We start from the raw sequence: 13,428 nt of genomic DNA, 5'->3' as shown, positions 1-13,428 counted from the left end.
ATACCTTGGGTTGTTTACTATTGCAAATGGTATGCCGTCATGGGGGTAATTTTCATTCCTGGGCTACTATACGGGTTAAAAGGCAATGTAACCAATCTGGCGAATTTCAATGTGAAAAAACTGAAACACAAGCCTCATATTTGACTCTGTAACTTTTGAAAACACCATAAAACCTGTACATGAGGGGTACTGTTATACTCAGGAGCCTTCGCTGAACACAAATTTGAGTGTTTCTGTTGCGGTCACCGGCCCGCCGAGCCTCACGGTCGTGCCCGACCGGCACGACCGCTCCGACTACACGAGCTTACCTGCTCGTCGGTGAGCCGGGAACCGCGCGTGTAGTTCTTCCGGGCATCACGCCCGAATCCAATATGGCGCCGACCACGTGGTCGCGTCCATGGATAGCCCCGCCCCCGAGAATTATACTAACGTGTGCGTGACGTCACGACGTCAACGCACACGCACGTTCTGGGGTCAGAGGTCGCCCTCTGACCAATCATAGCTTAGAGAGGGGTATTTAAACCCCTAATTCACCCTAGTACTTTGCCATGTCGTGGTTTCAGTTTCCTGGTTTCCTGAAAGTGCTAGTTTCGTGTTTCTGATTTCCTGGTATCCTGATCCTTGGCGTTTCCCTGGTTATTCTGATCTCTGGTTTCCCTGACTTGGCTTGTTTTATCGGTATTGAGTATTTTCTGGCTTCCTTGACCTCGGCTTTCCCTTTGACCATTCTCTGTCTCTAGCGTATTAGTCCGGCCATTCTAAGGTCCGGTTTACGCTCTGTCCTGTTATTTTTCCTTTTCTGACTTATGTATATGTTTACATAGTTTCTGCGTGCTGGACCACATTACTAGTCGTGACATTACGACATGGCCATGGATCCTGCAGAACTATGCAAACATATGATCGCCTGTGAGAATAGGGTGGAGGATATGGACCACAGGTTAGACCAATTTGCTCAGGCATTTCAGACCTTGCTCCAGAGGACTGCCTATTTAGAGGTCCCTCCTGTACCACCTGTGGTTCCGCCACCTGTAGTGGTTCCCGTACCCCATAAACCACCGTCCATAACTTTGTCACCGCCCCCTCGTTATGGAGGTGATTCTAAGGAATTTAGAGTTTTTTTAAACCAAATAGAATACCACTTTGAGGCCTCCCCAGGTTCATTCCCAACAGATAGATCTAAAATAGGCTATCTGATGAACCAATTAACTGGAAAAGCCTTGACTTGGGCTAACCCCTTATGGGAAAGTGGTGACGCAATAGCCCGTGATTACAGTACCTTTCTTACGGCCTTTCAGGCTACATTTGAACCTAAAGGCAGGGAGAGGAACGCTGCCAAAGCCCTTATGAGAATCAGGCAAGGCAGTCGTTCTGTAGCCGATTATGCAATAGAGTTCAGGACATTAGCGTCTGAGGTTGATTGGACCAATAGCGGTCTGGTGGCTGCTTTCTCTGAAGGTTTAGCTGAGAATATACAAGATGAAACTGCAGCTAGAGACCTTCCGGTTAGTCTTAATGAGTTTATTGCCTACATGATAAACATTGATAACCGGCTCAGAGAGAGAGAGAAAAACAAACAACGTAACAGACGTTCTAATTTGTCCATAGCTCCTCGTTTCTCTAACCCAGTGGTGAGTAGCCAAACGCCTCTTCCAGAACCTGAACCCATGCAATTGGGTAGTGCTAAACTCACTGAGGCAGAGAGACAACACAGACGTAACGAGGGGTTATGTATGTATTGTGGCAAGAAGGGACATCTAAGATCTTCATGCCCGGTTCGGCCGGAAAACTTGCACACCTAAGGCACGTACGGGGACCGACCTTAGGTGTGATGTATATGTCCCCTAAATTGACTAAGAACCGTTTCCTGGTCAAAGTAACCTTATCTTTCGAGAACACTACTGTTCAGTGTGAGGCTATGATTGACTCTGGGGCAGCGGAGAATTTCCTAGACAAAGAGTTCTCTGCTAAACATCTCCTGCCCTTAAGACATAAAGAGAAACCTATAGCAGTCGAGGCCATTGATGGAAGGCCTCTTACCCAGCCTTTCATCACACACGAAACTCTGCCAATCACTGTTTCAGTGGGTATTCTCCACTCTGAAGAAATTACCTTTCAAATCATATCTTCACCTACAGTTCCGATAATACTCTGTTTCCCTTGGCTCCTGAAACACAATCCACGTTTGGATTGGATTGAAGGAGAGATTGTGAGTTGGGGTGAGAGATGCAAAGGTGTTTGCTTTAAGCAAATCCCACAACATATTGGCACCATTAATGTTCCTGTTACACCTCCCTTGACCACACAAATTCCACAGCAGTATATGGATTTGAAAGAGGTATTTAACAAGGTCCAGTCAGAAGGGTTACCTCCTCATAGACCTTATGACTGTACTATAAACTTATTACCAGGGACTATGCCTCCCAAGGGAGGAGTCTATGCCTTGTCCCCCCAGGAAATTTTTTGTTTGGAGGAATATATTAAAGATGCTCTCAGAAAGGGTCATATCCGTAGGTCCTCCTCACCAGCCGGGGCTGGATTCTTCTTTGTCTCTAAAAAAGAAGGAGACCTACGCCCTTGTATTGATTATAGGGGTTTGAATAGGATTACCATAAAAAATGCCTACCCTATTCCCCTTATATCAGAGCTATTCGACAGATTAAAGGGAGCTCGAGTCTTTACCAAGCTCGATCTCCGAAGTGCCTACAATCTAGTCAGAATTAAGGACGGTCACGAATGGAAGACCGCATTTAACACCAGAATGGGACATTACGAATACCTGGTTATGCCGTTTGGATTATGTAACGCTCCAGCGGTATTCCAGGATTTTATCAACGATGTCCTAAGAGAGTACCTTCACATGTTCGTTCTAGTGTATTTGGACGACATTCTCATCTATTCCCCAGACCTAGAGACACATCACGAACATGTGAGAATTGTACTGAAAACCCTGTTACAGAACGGCCTTTACTGTAAACTGGAGAAATGCCAGTTTGACCAAACGGAGATACAATTCCTTGGATACGTTATATCTCCGTCTGGTTTCCAGATGGATCCTCGTAAACTGGAGGCAGTCTTACAGTGGCCATTACCCAAGGGCCTTAAAGCTACTCAACGCTTTATAGGTTTTGCGACTTACTACCGCAAATTCATAAGGGGATTTTCCTCCGTGATTTCCCCTATAACCAATTTAACAAAAAAAGGAGCAAATTGTATATCTTGGCCCAAAGAAGCAAGAGAGGCATTTGAACGATTAAAATCTTTATTTTCCTCAGCACCTGTCCTGACCCATCCTGATCCATCCAAACCATTTATCCTAGAGGTGGATGCATCAGAGACAGGAGTTGGAGCCATTCTGTCTCAAAGAGAGAGTCCTGATACGCCTTTACATCCCTGTGGATTTTACTCTCGCAAACTCACACCTGCAGAGAGGAATTACGACATAGGGAATAGGGAACTTTTGGCCATTGTACTTGCTCTTAAGGAATGGAGGCATCTCTTGGAAGGTTCCAAAGAGCCACTTTTGATCTTTACTGATCATAAGAATTTGGCTTATATTGGGGACGCTAAGAGACTGTCCTCTCGTCAGGCTAGGTGGTCATTGTTCCTCTCCCGATTCAATTTCGTAATTACATACAGACCTGGTACTAAAAACACCAAGGCAGATGCACTTTCTCGGCAGTTTGAGACAGATGAAGTTCCGGAACAGGTGATATATCCTATTGTACCTCCTGAATGCCTCATTGCCACTACAGTTTCCGAAGTGTCTTCTCCACTCTTCTGTGCCATAATAGCAGATCAAACTCAGGCACCTGTGGGAAAACCTCCGGACAAATTGTATGTGTCACCTCAGTTTCAAAAGAAGGTACTAGATTTGTTCCATGACAGCCTCACAGCGGGCCATCCTGGAGTCCATAAAACTCTCTCTGCCATCTCCAGGAGATTTTGGTGGCCTGCTCTTAGAAACGATGTCAAAGATTATGTTGGGGCATGTCAAATATGTGCTGTTTCTAAAGTTCCTCCCAGGTCACCTCCTGGACTATTACAACCACTGCCCATACCTAGTGCTCCATGGACCCACTTGGCCATGGATTTCATTGTGGATCTACCCAGTTCAAACGGGTTTAATACAGTCCTTATGGTCATTGATAGATTCACGAAGATGGCACATTTCGTCCCACTTAAAAAATTACCATCTGCTCAAGATCTAGTTCAAATATTCTTGAGAGAGATCTTTCGGTTGCACGGTGTACCCAAAAGCATAGTATCTGACAGAGGTACCCAGTTTGTTTCTAGGTTTTGGCGTTCCTTTTGCAAACAATTGGGCGTCGAACTCTCCTTTTCGTCAGCATATCACCCTCAAACAAATGGAGCAGCAGAGAGGGCGAATCAGTCTTTAGAAGCCTATTTACGTTGCTTTATAAATGCCAATCAATCTAACTGGTACGAGCGCTTACCCATGGCTGAGTTCGCCAGAAACAACGCCACTCATGAATCTTCTAATCACAGTCCATTCTTTGTTAATCAGGGTTATCACCCCACTGTTTTTCCTTCTGAATTCTCAGACACAGAAATCCCCGCTTTGAACACCCGTTTAGATTCGATTCATGATACTTGGGATTCCGTCCATTCAGCTCTGCAAAAAGCCTCATTACGAGCGAAGGTCCAAGCTGACAAGAAAAGGGGCGCTAATCCTGTCTATATTCCAGGTGACAGGGTGTGGCTCTCCACAAGACATATCAAGCTTAAGGTCCCGTCCATGAAATTTGCCCCTCGGTACATTGGTCCCTTTCGAGTTACCCAACGTATTAATCCAGTGACCTATACTTTGGCACTACCGGCTCATATGAGAATTGCTAATACTTTCCATGTGTCTCTGCTGAAGCCCCTTACTTGCAATCGCTACACAAGGGTATCCACTCCTCCTCCGCCCTTGGTAGTGGGTGATCAAGAGGAATACGAAGTCCGTTCTATCATGGACTCCAAATTATCCAGAGGTGTCTTGTCCTATCTCGTTGACTGGAAGGGTTATGGTCCCGAGGAACGTTGTTGGGTTCCTGCTGACCGGGTCCATGCGCCCCGTCTTATCCGGTCATTTCACAACCGCTTTCCTCTTAAGCCGGGTCCTTCCCGCTCGGTGCGCGGTCTTCGAGTGGGGGGTACTGTTGCGGTCACCGGCCCGCCGAGCCTCACGGTCGTGCCCGACCGGCACGACCGCTCCGACTACACGAGCTTACCTGCTCGTCGGCGAGCCGGGAACCGCGCGTGTAGTTCTTCCGGGCATCACGCCCGAATCCAATATGGCGCCGACCACGTGGTCGCGTCCATGGATAGCCCCGCCCCCGAGAATTATACTAACGTGTGCGTGACGTCACGACGTCAACGCACACGCACGTTCTGGGGTCAGAGGTCGCCCTCTGACCAATCATAGCTTAGAGAGGGGTATTTAAACCCCTAATTCACCCTAGTACTTTGCCATGTCGTGGTTTCAGTTTCCTGGTTTCCTGAAAGTGCTAGTTTCGTGTTTCTGATTTCCTGGTATCCTGATCCTTGGCGTTTCCCTGGTTATTCTGATCTCTGGTTTCCCTGACTTGGCTTGTTTTATCGGTATTGAGTATTTTCTGGCTTCCTTGACCTCGGCTTTCCCTTTGACCATTCTCTGTCTCTAGCGTATTAGTCCGGCCATTCTAAGGTCCGGTTTACGCTCTGTCCTGTTATTTTTCCTTTTCTGACTTATGTATATGTTTACATAGTTTCTGCGTGCTGGACCACATTACTAGTCGTGACAGTTTCAAAACATAAAAGTATCACAACAATTATATCATCCGTGTAAGTGCCATTTGTGTGTGAAAAATGCAAAGAATTTCACTTTCACTGACGATATTCTTATTGTAATACATTTTACTTTTATGAAACACTAATATTTGTGTTCAGCGAAAGTTACAGGGTTAAATATAGTGCTAGCAAATTAAATTCCCTGGACTTTCGGCCTGGGTTGTCAGGCAGGTCCCGCAAATTGTAATTAATAAAATGACCTAATTATGTAAACTCATTACATAAATATATACGTAGAATTATTATATATACATGTGTGTGTATATATATATATATATATATATATATATATATATATATATATATATATATATAAAAAGTCAAAAAATTACCGGCACTCATGGGCTTCTTTCATCCAATTTATTAATAGGTGAAGATAGTCAGGTCAACGTTTCAGCTCCCGATCGGAGCTTTCATCAGGACACCAAAGGCACATTACATGGCATAAAACAAACATATATAGGACAAATAAATCACATTTAACCAATAAACACTGACCTTATCAGCTGTGCTCCATTAGCTCAGATGCTCGGCGTTCACTCAATCCCATTGCGCATGTCTAGCGTTGGTGTGGACTTCCGCATCACATGATCGATATATATGATACGCACATATAAGTATATTGAGGCACACACACTGTCTCAAATATTTGTAATATAATATAGTACATTCACTAAGGATCTTATACTTAATAAGCAAATCACTAGAACAAATTTTGTTCATATAACACATTTATGATAGTGTACTTATACCTTACTGATGATATATATTTACTTGTGTTTATAGATAAATTGACACATGTTTATCACTTGTATAGATTTTTTTGAGCAAGCATATATTTTTTCTTTTCCCTTTAGTTTTAACAACTTGCTAACAGAATGTGAGTAATATAATCTACTTTTTGAATATGAATAATGAACATCTAAAGATGAATAGCAATAATAACAGTGTGAATCCATTGGGATGCTCGGCGAGCACCAAGGTTGGATCCAAATAGTCCGTAATCACTGAGAGACTGGCTCTGTATTAGTAGGGAGAATATTCCTAACGATGGCTGTAAACATAGTAGCATCCTTGCTGGTTAAACCAGCGGTTGCTTGGTTACTATGACGCTATCGGATCAGAGTTCCGACCTCCCGATCATGTGATGCGGAAGTCCACACCAACGCTAGACATGCGCAATGGGATTGAGTGAACGCCGAGCATCTGAGCTAATGGAGCACAGCTGATAAGGTCAGTGTTTATTGGTTAAATGTGATTTATTTGTCCTATATATGTTTGTTTTATGCCATGTAATGTGCCTTTGGTGTCCTGATGAAAGCTCCGATCGGGAGCTGAAACGTTGACCTGACTATCTTCACCTATTAATAAATTGGATGAAAGAAGCCCATGAGTGCCGGTAATTTTTTGACTTTTTATAAATTTGGGACTTGGCACCTGGCAGTAACATTAGAAAAAGTTGGAGTGCAGGGGTTTTCTCATTTGTTTATATATATATATATATATATATATAGTGATATATACGTATATACCTATGTATATATATATATATATATATATATATATATATATATATATATATATATATATATATATATATATATATATATATATATATATATACATACATACATAGGTATATACGTATATATCACTATATATATATATATATTATTTTGCTCTAGGTGTATTTTGATATCAATATATACATATTAATTTTAAAATACAGTTAGAACGAAATTACACGTGTGTATATATATATATATATATATATTTTTTAAAAACTTATTTAAATATTTATTTATTTTATATTATATATAAATATATATTTAATGATAAATATATATATATATATATATATATATATATATATATAATCAATATCATTCTACGTGCATTTTGATATTAATATATATATATATATATATATATAATTATAATATTAAAATACACTTAGACGGTGTATGTGTGTGTATATATATATATATATATATATATATATATATATATACTTAGCTCATATATATAATTAATATTTATTTATAAATAACTATATATATGATCTAAGTATATATATACACATACACTGTCTAAGTGTATTTATTGATTAAATATATATATCATCGGCGTGGGATCTCCGGAGACCGGGTAAGTACATAGGACAGCTTGGGCGCTCTATGCCGCCCGCCGGCGTTTAAAGCTGGGTCCCAAGGATGGCATAGAACACCCACCGTCCTTAAGGGGTTAAACTTAGAAATGTACTAGCAAATTTTGCTTTCATCACTTATCTTATGAAAACAATATCTTGCATTGATCTCTCCTTAGCTTGCAACCTGTGCAGCTACAGAGAGATCAAGACAACCCTCTGTCCTGGAACTAATGGACCATGCTGTGCTGGTGTATTAGGCATATAAGGGAGTTAACCAAATATGTATATATGTCTCTCTTGTCATATTAATAAAGAGCCACAATTTTAGCATTGTATGCTAATTACAGTGTACCGAGCACCTTAACTCCAAGTGCCTTGTGCAAGTTCACTTAAAATCATCTCTCTATGATGAAGATCTCTCTCTGTGTCTGGGCTACAAATAGCTCATTATTTCAAGACTTGTGCCATGACAAATTATCATGTCTTCTCTTACATATAAGAGGTTACCTAAGTATATATTATTTTATACAATCTAGGGAAATGGTGAAGCGCTATATTTATATATAAGGTCAGAAAATACAGAGAATCTTTGAGAATAAGTGGATATACCTTAAATATCCTTTTCCTTTCTCTTTTGAGATCTTAACCTTGATATACGGTTCCTTAAAAGTATAAACACAAAGAATATATCATAGTATAACACTGTAAGGTATATTTTCAAGTATGTATATAAGATTATTCCCACTCACACTTTAAAGAGCCAAAATGTTTTTTAGCTCAGTTCATGCGCTTATAGGGTCCGTAAAGGCGACCCTCTCCCTTCTTGGGCGGCTTTTGTTCTTCCTTTTTCAATCTAGGACATAAAGTGCATATAGTGTAGTATCTTTGGTAAATGGCTTATATACGTGTAATTCAGAATGGGGTACTCACAAAACCAGAGCCTTCAACTAGGCTCAATGGTACAGCATATGTGGTTAAGGACCACAATCCTTTTTGGTAGCAGGAACGAAATTTTGCCAGATAGTGTCTCAGTAAAAATAGTAATTTTATTTGACTATCACTCTTTTAAAAAGTATATCAATATAAAAATCAATATAAAAATATCAAACAGTAAATATAAATACACACTACAAAGGCAAAAAATAAAAAGTCCAAAAGTTACAGTCTTTTCCAGGACGCGTTTCGCCAAATAGGCTTCCTCAGCTGGATAAAAAGTCTTTGCAATATTCTTTGGACAGGTTCCTGCTTTAAATACCTTCTTCTTACTTGAATAATTGGTGTGCGGGCTTTTTAATTCTCGCGGGCTATTGCCATGGTAACGGCAATGCTCTGCGTATCAAGCCTCTTTCGCAGTTGTATTTCCGTGTACGTCACTTCCGGTTTCGCTTATATCCGGTTTTCATGCGTTCCACTTACGGTTCAGCTCGTGGATGCACCCGAATCGGCACAGATATAGAGGAAGAGAGGGAGAATACATCCTATCAAAGTTCGATCGTGTTTTTCTTTTTACTCCTTATAACTTTATACATATAAATCTTTGCTCTAAATTTGTAACATAACCAGATACTGGAGTTTTTATTCCACTTGAAGATTTGTCCGGTATAAATAAAATATAAGTTTTCTAATATCGTGTATCTTCTTTATAGTCCGTAAAAGATCAGATTATATATATTTAGGGGATTTTAATCAATCGCTTTCGGTGCTTAGAGTGAATGTGATATGATATAAAAATTCATGTAGAAGACAAAGAGGGAATGCTTTAAGGTGCTGAAGGAAAGTTCCTTCTATGCATACAAATTTATCGATATCCTTCTAAAACCAAATCAATAGGGTGCTAGGTATTAGGTCTATGCTACAAGGGAATCAGTCGTAAGCATAGAGGGGGTCAAAAAAGGTAAAAATCTTAAAAAGGTAAATCTAGGACAAGTGTAAAATCAACCACTTTAGAGTGCTAAAATAATGAGTAGACTATATAAGGTAAAATAAACCACTTAAGGTGCTGTGTTGAATATAATGAAGCAAGGGACTAGTATAAGGCATAAAACGAGTTAAAAATAAAGGGATAAAATAAACCACTTAAGGTGCTGAATAAATGATGCTCTAGGGCAGGTAGGTGTAACACATATATGAGATAAAACCAACCACTTAAGGTGCTAGGTGTAAGGGAGAATACTGACATACAATAACGTCATAGGATGGATAAGATTCCTATCTAAAAACTGAATATGTAAAAGGAATCTCTATGCATAGGTAGTATGAAATCTAAAAGGTATATCACACTGGAAATATAGGTAATCTATGTATATTAATATAAAAAAACGTCTATAAAGACTAGGGTCAAAAAACCTAGATTCTATGTGTATATCACAGGGGAAGGAGGGGGAGCGGAGCAATATTAGATCTATTTAAGAAAGTGGCACATCTCGAAATCTGCGTTCAGCCCATTCGGAATAAGAGTATTTAATTTAAAAATCCACTCCATTTCTTGTTTACTCATTTTTGCATCAAAATTACCTCCTCTCCAATCTTTATCTACTTTCTTTATGCCCAAAAATGTGGTGTTTTTAAACTCGCAGTTATGGACCGATTTGTAATGTAATGAGACGCTGTGATTTTCAAAGCCTTTTGTGATATTCCGGCCATGTTCCTCTATTCTAATATGTAGGGCTCTAGTGGTTTTTCCCACATAGAATAAGCCACAAGGGCATCTAAGTGCGTAAATGACATTATTTGAATGGCAAGTTAGAAAGTCTTTGATAGTATACTCCGTGCCATCTTTATTTAAAAAAGTCTTTATGTGTCGCTTCTTATTAGTAGTTCTCTTGCAGGCTAGGCATTGGCCGCAGCCGTAAAATCCTTTATCAGAGGTTAAAAAGGGATTTCCTGTTCTTTTCTTTTTTATGAAACTTGATGTCAGGGTGGTACGTAAATTATTTACCCCTCTATGTATAAATTTTGGTTTGTCAGGGAGGAACGTTTTTAGAGTGGGGTCCTGTAATAGGATAGGTCAAAATTTGGAGACTATCTTTCTTACTTTAAAATTATCAGTGCTAAAATTGCATATAAAGGGGATTTCTTTCATTTCGTTTTCTTTTTTCTCCTTATATTTTAAAAGGCTATTTCTTTCTACTTTTTTCACTTCTTCTCTTGCTTTTTCTAATTTCTGTTCTTCGTATCCCTTTTCTAAAAAGTCTCGTTTAATCTTGTCTGACTGGATTTTAAAAATATTTAGATCAGTGCAATTTCGCCGAATTCTTAAGAATTGGCCCTTCGGAGCATTTTCTAGCCATGGTGAGAAATGGCAGCTGTCTCTTTCTATATAACTGCCGGCGAAATTGCACTGATCTAAATATTTTTAAAATCCAGTCAGACAAGATTAAACGAGACTTTTTAGAAAAGGGATACGAAGAACAGAAATTAGAAAAAGCAAGAGAAGAAGTGAAAAAAGTAGAAAGAAATAGCCTTTTAAAATATAAGGAGAAAAAAGAAAACGAAATGAAAGAAATCCCCTTTATATGCAATTTTAGCACTGATAATTTTAAAGTAAGAAAGATAGTCTCCAAATTTTGGCCTATCCTATTACAGGACCCCACTCTAAAAACGTTCCTCCCTGACAAACCAAAATTTATACATAGAGGGGTAAATAATTTACGTACCACCCTGACATCAAGTTTCATAAAAAAGAAAAGAACAGGAAATCCCTTTTTAACCTCTGATAAAGGATTTTACGGCTGCGGCCAATGCCTAGCCTGCAAGAGAACTACTAATAAGAAGCGACACATAAAGACTTTTTTAAATAAAGATGGCACGGAGTATACTATCAAAGACTTTCTAACTTGCCATTCAAATAATGTCATTTACGCACTTAGATGCCCTTGTGGCTTATTCTATGTGGGAAAAACCACTAGAGCCCTACATATTAGAATAGAGGAACATGGCCGGAATATCACAAAAGGCTTTGAAAATCACAGCGTCTCATTACATTACAAATCGGTCCATAACTGCGAGTTTAAAAACACCACATTTTTGGGCATAAAGAAAGTAGATAAAGATTGGAGAGGAGGTAATTTTGATGCAAAAATGAGTAAACAAGAAATGGAGTGGATTTTTAAATTAAATACTCTTATTCCGAATGGGCTGAACGCAGATTTCGAGATGTGCCACTTTCTTAAATAGATCTAATATTGCTCCGCTCCCCCTCCTTCCCCTGTGATATACACATAGAATCTAGGTTTTTTGACCCTAGTCTTTATAGACGTTTTTTTATATTAATATACATAGATTACCTATATTTCCAGTGTGATATACCTTTTAGATTTCATACTACCTATGCATAGAGATTCCTTTTACATATTCAGTTTTTAGATAGGAATCTTATCCATCCTATGACGTTATTGTATGTCAGTATTCTCCCTTACACCTAGCACCTTAAGTGGTTGGTTTTATCTCATATATGTGTTACACCTACCTGCCCTAGAGCATCATTTATTCAGCACCTTAAGTGGTTTATTTTATCCCTTTATTTTTAACTCGTTTTATGCCTTATACTAGTCCCTTGCTTCATTATATTCAACACAGCACCTTAAGTGGTTTATTTTACCTTATATAGTCTACTCATTATTTTAGCACTCTAAAGTGGTTGATTTTACACTTGTCCTAGATTTACCTTTTTAAGATTTTTACCTTTTTTGACCCCCTCTATGCTTACGACTGATTCCCTTGTAGCATAGACCTAATACCTAGCACCCTATTGATTTGGTTTTAGAAGGATATCGATAAATTTGTATGCATAGAAGGAACTTTCCTTCAGCACCTTAAAGCATTCCCTCTTTGTCTTCTACATGAATTTTTATATCATATCACATTCACTCTAAGCACCGAAAGCGATTGATTAAAATCCCCTAAATATATATAATCTGATCTTTTACGGACTATAAAGAAGATACACGATATTAGAAAACTTATATTTTATTTATACCGGACAAATCTTCAAGTGGAATAAAAACTCCAGTATCTGGTTATGTTACAAATTTAGAGCAAAGATTTATATGTATAAAGTTATAAGGAGTAAAAAGAAAAACACGATCGAACTTTGATAGGATGTATTCTCCCTCTCTTCCTCTATATCTGTGCCGATTCGGGTGCATCCACGAGCTGAACCGTAAGTGGAACGCATGAAAACCGGATATAAGCGAAACCGGAAGTGACGTACACGGAAATACAACTGCGAAAGAGGCTTGATACGCAGAGCATTGCCGTTACCATGGCAATAGCCCGCGAGAATTAAAAAGCCCGCACACCAATTATTCAAGTAAGAAGAAGGTATTTAAAGCAGGAACCTGTCCAAAGAATATTGCAAAGACTTTTTATCCAGCTGAGGAAGCCTATTTGGCGAAACGCGTCCTGGAAAAGACTGTAACTATTGGACTTTTTATTTTTTGCCT

The sequence above is a fragment of the Pelobates fuscus genome, chromosome 1 (genome assembly GCF_036172605.1).
Source record: "Pelobates fuscus isolate aPelFus1 chromosome 1, aPelFus1.pri, whole genome shotgun sequence".
Taxonomy (NCBI): Eukaryota; Metazoa; Chordata; class Amphibia; order Anura; family Pelobatidae; genus Pelobates; species Pelobates fuscus.
This window is presented reverse-complemented; position numbering follows the sequence as displayed.